We start from the raw sequence: 10,093 nt of genomic DNA on the forward strand, positions 1-10,093 counted from the left end.
TTTATTTATTTATTTATTAACGGAGAAAAACAACAAGGACAAAGAATGAATGACACAAAAAAAATATCTTCTAGAACACGTATACTGAGTCTTTATTTATTTAGAGATTTTCTTTTCTTATAGCACTTATATATTGTTCACCTAATAGCACCAATAATGTGTATTTATTATATATATATATATATATATATATATATATATATATATATATATATATATATATATATATTATACATTTGTGTTTAGTGTTCGATCAAATGTGCCAATTAACTTTTCTGCCATGTATGCGATTCATCTCTGGCTTCACAATGTTAAATTACCCATGATTCTACGCTGAGACCGCGGCTCATTCAAACATGGAGGAAGATGAGAGAAGAAAGTCAGAAAATGATCCCTCTTCAGACACACATCAGCCGACGCTTTTATTGACCTCTGATCAGCAAACCACAACCGAGATCTGCGGTCAAAACCCAGAGATTGATGAAGATTGTGTCGAAACTAAAATGGACATCAGTTCGGATAAGTTTGACCCACTGCTTGCCCTGTATTCCCCACAAGTGCCTTTACCTTACCCGAATATCAAGTGCTTTAATAACATCGCCGAATACGAGAGCTTTATGAAGGTCGGTCGAGAATGTGGAGAAAAGACTTCGAAAAGCACAGAGAGGTAAACCAGACCTGGAGCGGATAGAGAGACTGAAGAAACTCGTGGTGAACAACCCGGTTGAGGAGGGAGAGGGCAACGGGATGAAACGACCTCCTCGACAGCGAAAAGTTCCCATAAATGTGCTTACAAGAATGCCACGTATGTTTAACCCTTTATTCAGTACAACATTTGTTTGTGTATATTCTTTTAAAGGAATTGTTAACACAAATATTTAAATGGTCATCATTTTACTCACCCTCATATTGTTCCAAACCCAGACTTTCTTCTGTAGAGCACAAAAGGAAACACTTCGAAGAATGTTTATGCTGTTTTTTTCCATACAACGAAAGTGAATGGTGACTGCGAGGCTAACAGCTTTCTTTTGTGTTCCATGTAAGAAAGTAAGTCATATAGGTTTGAAACGACATGAGAGTGCGTAAATTACATCATTTTCATTTTTGGGTAAACAATCCCTTTGAATGAGAGGTCACCAAAGAATGCTTTTTAGGTGGGCAGCTCAATTATGTTTTTAAGCATGGCATTTGTCTTCTTTTCCAGTGCTTGCTGGCAGTCCATTAGGGGAGCTCAACAGGTGTGTCCAGGAGAAAATCAGAGTCAGAGTTCACATTCTAAACTTTAAAGGGCTTCGTGGAGTGTGTTCTGGCTTTGTGGTGGCATTTGATAAGTTCTGGAACCTGGTAAATAAAGTAACTTTAATTATGATGATTACTTATAACCATTTCTTATAATCACTAATAAATCTAAATGTTTGTCTCTTCTTTTATTCTACTCCTCTTTTTGGTATCAGGCAATGGTGGATGTGGATGAAACATACAGGGAGCCCCTGTTGGGAGAGGCTCTCTACCATGAGAAGGCACTTACAAGGGTAACCATAAACTTTATTCCAATATTTTAACTATCATTCCAATATTCACCAACATAATAAGTCACCCTCATGCCATCCCAGACTGACATTTTTAGAAGAATATTTAAGCTGTGTTGGTCCATACAATGCAAGTGAATGGTGACCAAAACTTTGAATTTCCAATAGCACACAAAGGCAGAATTACAGCTGTGTTAATATTCACACAGTTTTTTGTTTTAGTCTTTTGATGAACATATCCTTTAAAATTAGCCGATATTTCCTCATGTCATATTTATTAAAGTCAGTTTTACACTGATTAATATGGCATCCAATTTTAGACAACTAAAAAAATATCTTTTAGTTGATGATAATGTGCAAAATGACAAAAATGTGCCAAACTTTAATAAAATATTTATAAATGTAGAAAAGAAAATGTTTTCTTAATTTATAGCTCAAACCAAACATATATAAGAGGTTACTGTACATACAAAAGAATTCATTCTTTTTGAATTCTGAATTCTTCATGCTTTAGTTTAGGATATGTAGCGCGTTTTTATGGAAACAGCTTATTCACAACGTGAAGTTACGCAACGCAAGTTACGCATTCTGACTAGCGCGTAAATTAGTTCAAGATCACCTGTGCATTTAACTCGCTTTAAAGTGGTTCATTTTGCTGCTGTTCAGCGTGTTCAACTCATGCAGCCCAAATGGAAATACCCAAAATAGTGGATTATTGGATTTGATGAATTCATATTTAATATCTTCTTCTATAAACAGATGTTTCTCTAGATGTTTCTTCTGTTTATATATTGCACTGTTATTATCTAGCAGAATTATTTTTCTCATCATATTTTCATCAACAGTATTCTTTAATAAAATAGTTAAATTATTTTCATGATGTGTCTTTCATCTCATATTTGTTATCGTTAATGAAATCAAAAAACCCTTCATCAACACTTTGACTTCAGTGGTTTAATCCATTTCTTCTGAAGCATTCCAATTGTTTTTGTGTGAGAACAGACCAAAATATAATTCTTTTTTCACTGTATATCTTGCCCTTGCAGTATCTAGGCACGATCATGATTTCAAGCTCAATTGCACTTCCTAGTGCTGGATGCATGTGCAAAGTGCCAGATAGCGCTATAGGAAGAGTAAACGAGCTTGAAATCATGATTGCCAAGGAGTTATATTTTGGTCTGTTCTCACCTAAAACTAATGGGATCGCTTCAGAAGACATGGATTAAACCACTGGAGTCGTATGGATTACTTTTATGCTGACTGTTAAGTGCTTTTCTTTTTTTACTTCAAAGTTTTGATCACCATTCACCTGCATTGTTTGGACCTACAGTGCTGAGATGTTATTCTATAAATCTTTGTATGTTCTGCAGAAGAAAGTCGTACACATCTGGGATGGCATGAGGGTGGGTAAATGATGAGATATTTTTCTTTTTTGGGTGAATTAACCCTTTATGAAATGTTATAAATATTTAGGTTGTTCTAAAAAGTAATTTTTTTTTGTTTGCTCACTTTTTGAGTTTTATTGTATTTTTGCTTTTAAAACTTGTTTCTATGCTCCAAAATATTATTATTATATTGATTTTTAAATTGATTTCATTGCTGTTTTTCCTCACAGCTGTTAGAAAAGCTAAAAGTGCAAGAGACTGTGGCTGTCAGTGCGGTTGAAAGAAAGGCAGAGGAGAACCCTTCTGAGCCAGACACCCAGAGTAGTTAGTCTCAATATCGCACCAGAGACAGAACCATGAGGAGCACTAACACCAAACATACCCAGGAAAGATCCACAATCAAGAGTACATCAAAAGTGACACAAAAATCTGATATCAAGCCTAAGGTGGAGTACGGAAGAGCGCACACGTCATGTCAATCAGCTTTTTATACGAGGGGAAAATGTTCTTCTCGTATATATACAAAAGGACTAAAGACTTCTTAAATAAAATGTTAGTCGACTTTCTGATGGGCACCCAGAATGGATTTAAAGTGCGGTCTCTTACTGTATCATATTGATATGTATATCATCTGGTGGAAAAATGTATCTGAGTAAAATAAACTCTTTAATTGTGCTTATGGATTCAGTTTCACATGCCATTTGTTTTCTTCAAATGATCACTAGGGGGAGTAAGACACCAATACTCAGTCAGCAATAACAAGGAACATGGTTTTTTATTTTGTACATTTTACTATTCTGTCAAGAGGAAAATGGCAATGTACTTACTAAAATTATTGCTGGTATTCACTTCACTTATTGTAAAATAATAGTACATCTATTAGTCCAACGGAAACTTTATGGCACCCGTCACTACACATGGTGAAGTCAGACCATTTAAAATAAATAATATATATACTGAACAAAAATATAAACGCAACATGCAACAATTTCAAAGATTTTACTGAGTTACAGTTCATTTAAGGAAATCAGTCAATTGAAATAAATTCATTAGGCCCTAATCTAATCAGGGCGTATGGAAAATTTCTGGGATCTTTTATATCAGCTCATGAAACATGGGACCAACAATTTACATGGTGCATTTATATTTTTGTTCAGTGTATATAGATAGATAGATATATAAAACTGTTAGTAATTCACTTAATTCTGTGTTAAAAATGACAGTTAGCTCTCAATGGATAAAACTGTATAAATCAGCTAATCAAACTTTTTAAAGCTGGAAATTGCATGTGGCATTTATCCTTTTTAAAACCCGTTTTCTATTCTCTTTAAAATGTAGAGGTCTCATTGGGAAATGAGCAGTCACATGCATATACTGTATAATGCTTTATATCTTTTATTTCTACACTTTCTCTGTATCAGAACATTCCACAATTCTCAATTAAACTAATAATGAGTATTATTGATATTTGTAATGAGTACTGTAGATATTATTTTAACAGTAACTGCAATTCAAATGGCCGTAGTTGTGTTTGTCTTCAAATATTGAGAAGGCAAACATGAAATCCTACATACTGTAGTAAAGAATTTGCTTGCTTTTTCAATAGAAGATTTCCTTAGACACTGTGTCTCCTGTCAATGGCCACAGCAATCCAAGATAATATATATAGTATGTTATAGAATATCTTGAATGATTCTGTACTGGAAAAAAAAGAAAAATACAACACAGACACTAGAAATATTGCAAGTGTCCTTTTTTGTCATTAAGTACAAGTCCCTTATTGGCCAAAAGAGACGTCTTAATTTTAAGGCATTTAAAAAGTACAATGGTAAAGGGTCCAGTGCAAAGAGGACATGTGGCTGTACTGCTTTCATCTTATTAATGCATGCAAAGTTAATGTAAACTCAGGTCCTAGGAGGACTATGAGAACTGACTATATGAGATTGATTAGAATAGATAAAAGCAAGCATAACAAGAATCACGTGACGCCATGTGAGGATCGGCCGCGTGAACGGCGAGCTCTGCGCACTTTGCTAGTTTTAATACCTTTTATGACATAAACCGGTGAGATTCGATACACTTTGTTCCACAACTGTTCTAGGAGTACAATATGTCAAAGAATTCAAAATCCTCGGGCTCCGGAGACATTAAAAGACACTTACGTGCTCGAGCTGACACCCCTGAGCAGGCCGCGGGCCTGGAAGTCGATTTGGTTGGAGAGATGTGGCGAGAGATACTGAACATGCCGGCACTGCTGACGAAGGTCGTTGTTGACTTGGAGGATCTTGCTGTGATACGTCGATCGATCACTGCCATGGAAGCAAAGTTTATTGATGTGGTCACAAGAGTGGGGGATGTCGAGAAACGGATCGATTATCTGGAGTCATCGGAGAGGGATTTATCTGCTAATCCGCTAGCGACCAAGGTGGATTTGGAGCATGTCTGGGAGAAGTTGGAGGACATGGAAAACCGTAGCTGGTGGAATAACGTCTGTATCGTGGGAGTCCCGGAGGGAGTAGAGGGACAGGATATGGTGAAATTCCTGGATGGGCTCTTTCCGAGTCTGCTCGACTTAGCGAGCGAGCTCACAGGCTTCCGGCTCGATGATCCATGGAAGGAGACAGGCCCCTATCAATTCTGGCCAAATTTCTGAGATCATCCGATAAAGATCTTGTTTTACGCGAGGAGTAAAGGAAGGCTTTCTTGGAAGAATCACAGTATTTTCTTGTTCCCTGTCTTTGCAAACTCGACAAGAGGGAAGCGTGATCGATTCAAGGAATGCAAGAAACTTTTACATCAATGGAAGGTCGCTTTTGCACTGATATTCCCGGCCAAATTGAGAATTGATGCTAAGGATGGCCGTAAAACATTAACATGCCCACAGCAAGCGATGTTCTTCATAAAGTCAATGGAGGGAATAAGTCATCTTGTGGTACTCACATTGCAGCCGAATGGACCGGCACACATTCGCTTGACTGTTTGAAGATTCTGCGCGCTCTTTTTGTGCTTATTCCGCCTATCAGCTGGAGTTTATTTTGTGGAGTAATTCTTACAAAGTCATTGGATTGAGTAAGTAATTTGCTTGCACTCATGTTGCAGCCAAGTGGTCTGGCTCACCGAACTTCTGCTTGACAGTTTGAGGAACCTGCATGTTTTTTTTGTGCTGGTGCCACATATCGGCTGGAGTTTGTTTTGTGGAGTGTTTCTTGCAGGGTCATTTGAGTGAGTAGGTCATTTGCTTGTACTCTTGTTGCAGCCGAGTGGACCGGCTTACTGAACATTCGTTTGACTGAAGAATCTGTGCGTTCTTTTTGTGCTGGTTCCACCTAGTGGCTGGAGTTTATTTTGTAGAATAACACACATTCAGGTTAGTTTTATGGATGAAGCTACACGCTTTTTGTGTGTATTCTGCCTATTGGCTGGAGTTTGTTTTATAGATTATCTTTTGCTGTATAATTCTATCTCACACAGTGTGTACAGAAATACCGGACTTGAGCAATCCGATGGCAAGTTTGTCGCGAGGGCTCTCGTAGGCGTGCATGGACTGTTTGAGTTTGGAGGGATAGACGACAGTTGGCGCTGTCGTGCGTGGGGTTAATGTGCATGTTTTTCTTTTTTCTGTTTGTTTTGTTCCGGGGGATGTTCGGGGTTTGATTGTTGCACTAATATTGGAATGTGGTCTTTATAATCTTGTCTTTGACACACAGTCTATTTTTTCTTATGTCAAATGTTAATATGAGTGTATTGTCTCTCTCCACGTGGAATGTGAATGGGTTGGGGCACCCCATAAAAAGAAGGAAGGTTATTTCTCTTCTTAAGCTTAAGAAATATGATATAGTGTTTCTTCAAAAAAACGCTCCTTTCTCCACAGGAACCTGACACATTTGGAAAGATATGGGGTGGACATTTTTTTTAATAGTGTTGGCTTGAGTAAGAGCAGGGGAGTCATTACACTGATAAGTAAACATCTACAATTCAAGTGTCTCAAACAGAGTAAAGATAATTATTTAAATTATTAAATAATTTTTATAGATAATTTATCATTATTGTTTTAGCTGAAATTCAGGGATAAAGTCTTATTTTGGCTTATATTTATGCACCTAATGTTGATGATCAGGGCTTTTATTTAGATCTTGAAGGGATGCTGCAAGCCGCTGGCACCCCTCATGATATAATATTAGGAGGAGACTTTAATCTTTTGATGGACTCAGTCCTTGATCATAGTGAAGTGAAAGTGTGCAAGCCCCATAGAGCAACACTGACGCTTCACAGGATGTGTAAAAACCTTGGTCTTACAGATATTTGGAGACTTTTGAACCCATCCGGTAGGGACTATACATTTTTTTCATCAGTCCATAAGATTTACTCTAGAATAGAAGTCACTCATTTCATCTGTCGTTGATTGCTCAGTTGGAAACATTTTAGTCTCAGGTCATGCCCTGGTGTGTTTAGAGGTGTTGCCACATATGAAGAAAAGGAAATCATATAGTTGGCACTTTAATGTATCCCTCTTGCAAAATACTGAATTCCAACAAATGCTAAAGGCTGAAATCAGTGTCTATATGGAGACCAACTGGTCCTCAGTATCCTCTGTGGGCGTGGCTTGGAAGGCACTTAAGGCAGTTCTTAGGGGCCAGATTATAGAGTATACCGCTTTCACCAAAAAATACAAAGCACAAGAACTCATGGAATTGCAAGGGAATATTAAAAGTGCCGAAGCAGAGCAGAAGTGCCAAATGTCGTCTAATGGCCTCAGAGAATTGACCCGACTAAAATACAGATATAATATTATTTGGCATGGAAGGTGAAGTTTTGGCTGTTCAGGCCAAGACAGTCATACTTGAGTCGGGGGACAAAGCAGGGAAGCTTCTGGCTAGATATATAAAACAGAGAGAGTCTTTTTCTACCATTCCCTCAGTGAAATCTACTAGTGGTGAAATATTTACCTCGACCACTGATATTAATAATGCCTTTAAAGAATACTTTATTGATCTTTATAGTTCCACATCTTCATATACTGAAGAGGATATTAGAAACTTTATGGAACCATTAGAATTTCCTAAACTGTCGGCTGAGCAAAAACATTCTCTTCATTTTGAGATAAACTTGGAGGAGTTTGGTGAGGTAATCAAGGCCTTGCCAACAGGCAAGGCTCTTGGGTCAGATGGCTTTGCTGCTGAATTTTTTAGATCTTATGCTACAGAACTGGCTCCACTTTTGCTAAAAGTTTATACGGAATCATTAAAGAATGGAAAGTTTTCGCCAAACATGACACAAGCCCGGAACAGTCTGATTCTTAAAAAGGACAAAGATCCAAGCGAGTGTAAGAGTTACCATCCAATTTCCCTGATCCAGCTAGATGTTAAAATATTGTCAAACATTTTGGCTAACCGATTAAGTTATGACATCTCTTATACATATAGATCAGGTGGGGTTTATTTGGGGCCGTAGCTCTTCTGATAACATTGGGCGTTTCATCTATATCCTGTGGTCAGTGGCGAATGATCAGACTCCGGTCGCTGCCATCTCACTTGACGCCGAAAAGGCGTTTGATATGGCAGAATGGGATTATCTTTTTAAGATTTTGGAAATGTATGGGTTCGGGAATACTTTTAATGGATGGATTAAGTTACTTTATAGACACCCAGTAGCGGTGGTACAAACAAATTGATTAATTTCAGATTATTTTTCTCTGGATAGAGGCACCTGGCAGGGTTGCCTTCTTTCCACATTATTGTTCTGTCTTGCCCTGTAACCATTAGCAGCCGCGATAAGAAAGGAGGATGATTTTCCAGGGGTGATGGCGGGAAGTGTGGCGCATTAGCTTTTGCTTTACGCAGTGATATTTTATTATTCATCTCTGACCCTACTAGCTCTATGCCTTGCCTCCACAGAATTATTAATTCCTTTTCTAAATTCTCAGGATACAGAGTTAATTGGTCTAAATCCGAAGCTTTGTCTCTGACAGCGTACTACCCGGTAACGGCTTTTCAGCCAGGTGCCTTTCAGTGGCCCAAACAGGGCATTAAGTATTTGTGTATTTTATTCCCAGCAAATTTGTGTGATTTAGTTAGTTAATTTTGACCCTTTAATAAAAAGGTTTTCGAGCAATGTGGGCAGGTGGGCTGACTGAGAAGGTTAATGTTATTAAAATGAATTGTATACCAAAATTCAACTACCTGCTACAATCTCTCCCTATAGATGTCCCCCTCTCTTATTTCAAGCAATTTGATAGTATAGCAATGTCCTTCATTTGGAATGGTAAGCTCCCCAGATTACACTTCTGTAAATTACACAGGCCAATTGACAAAGGTGGGCTAGGCCTACCCAAGATTTTGTTTTATTATTATGCATTCGGTCTCAGACATTTGGCTCATTGGTCACTTCCACATGAGAGAGCCCCTCCCTGGTTTTGTATCGAACAGGAAGTTCTTGCCCCTATCTCGCCATTGCAAAGCCTTTCTATCAAACTAACCGAAGTTAAGTTACACCCTGTTATCTAGCATTTGCATGCAGTATGGACAAAAGTGTCCAGAATGTTTAATTCAGACATTTATTTAAATGTTGTTTTGAGCATAAGGCTGAACCCAAAATTATGTATTAATAAGTCCCCTTTCTGCTGGACAGAGTGGATTGTGAGGGAGATTAATACGCTCAGTGACCTATATGAGAGTGGAGTGTTGAGATCCTTTGAAAATATGGTTCAACATTATGGGATTCCCAGGTCTCAAGTCTTTAGATATTTACAACTGTGCCACCTGCTCTGTACTATTTTTTGGGAGTAGCATACACCCCCCTAAAGCAGCAGACACTCTGGGAGTGCTGATTACTGCTTTTGGAATAGGTCAAGAGGCATCAGTGTATTACTCCCTGCTAATTCAGAGTCTGGGGGATGGAGCTTCAACTTCTCTCAAGATATTATGGGAGAAAGATTTAAACTTGGCATTGGAGGAGGGAGTGTGGGCTAAGATTCTAAAAAAATGTCAAGTCTACATCTAGAGATGCAAGGGTGCGCCTTATGCAATTTAAGATTTTACATCGATTATATTGGACCCCTTCTAGATTGTATAGGCTTGGTGGGTTAGATGGGGACACAACCCATGTTTTTTGGTGGTGTGTTAAGATCCAAGAATTTTGGTTGAGTGTTCAGAGTTTTATGTGTGACGTGTTGGGCACTCA

The 10,093-nt window shown here is 38.1% G+C and overlaps 1 pseudogene; it reads left to right on the forward strand.

Annotated features, from left to right (window-relative positions):
* The first annotated feature begins 281 nt into the window (after positions 1–281).
* On the forward strand, positions 282–3,664 carry LOC127417932 (U7 snRNA-associated Sm-like protein LSm11; annotated as a pseudogene).
* Positions 3,665–10,093: the final 6,429 nt, after the last annotated feature.

The sequence above is a fragment of the Myxocyprinus asiaticus genome, chromosome 27, assembly GCF_019703515.2.
Source record: "Myxocyprinus asiaticus isolate MX2 ecotype Aquarium Trade chromosome 27, UBuf_Myxa_2, whole genome shotgun sequence".
Taxonomy (NCBI): Eukaryota; Metazoa; Chordata; class Actinopteri; order Cypriniformes; family Catostomidae; genus Myxocyprinus; species Myxocyprinus asiaticus.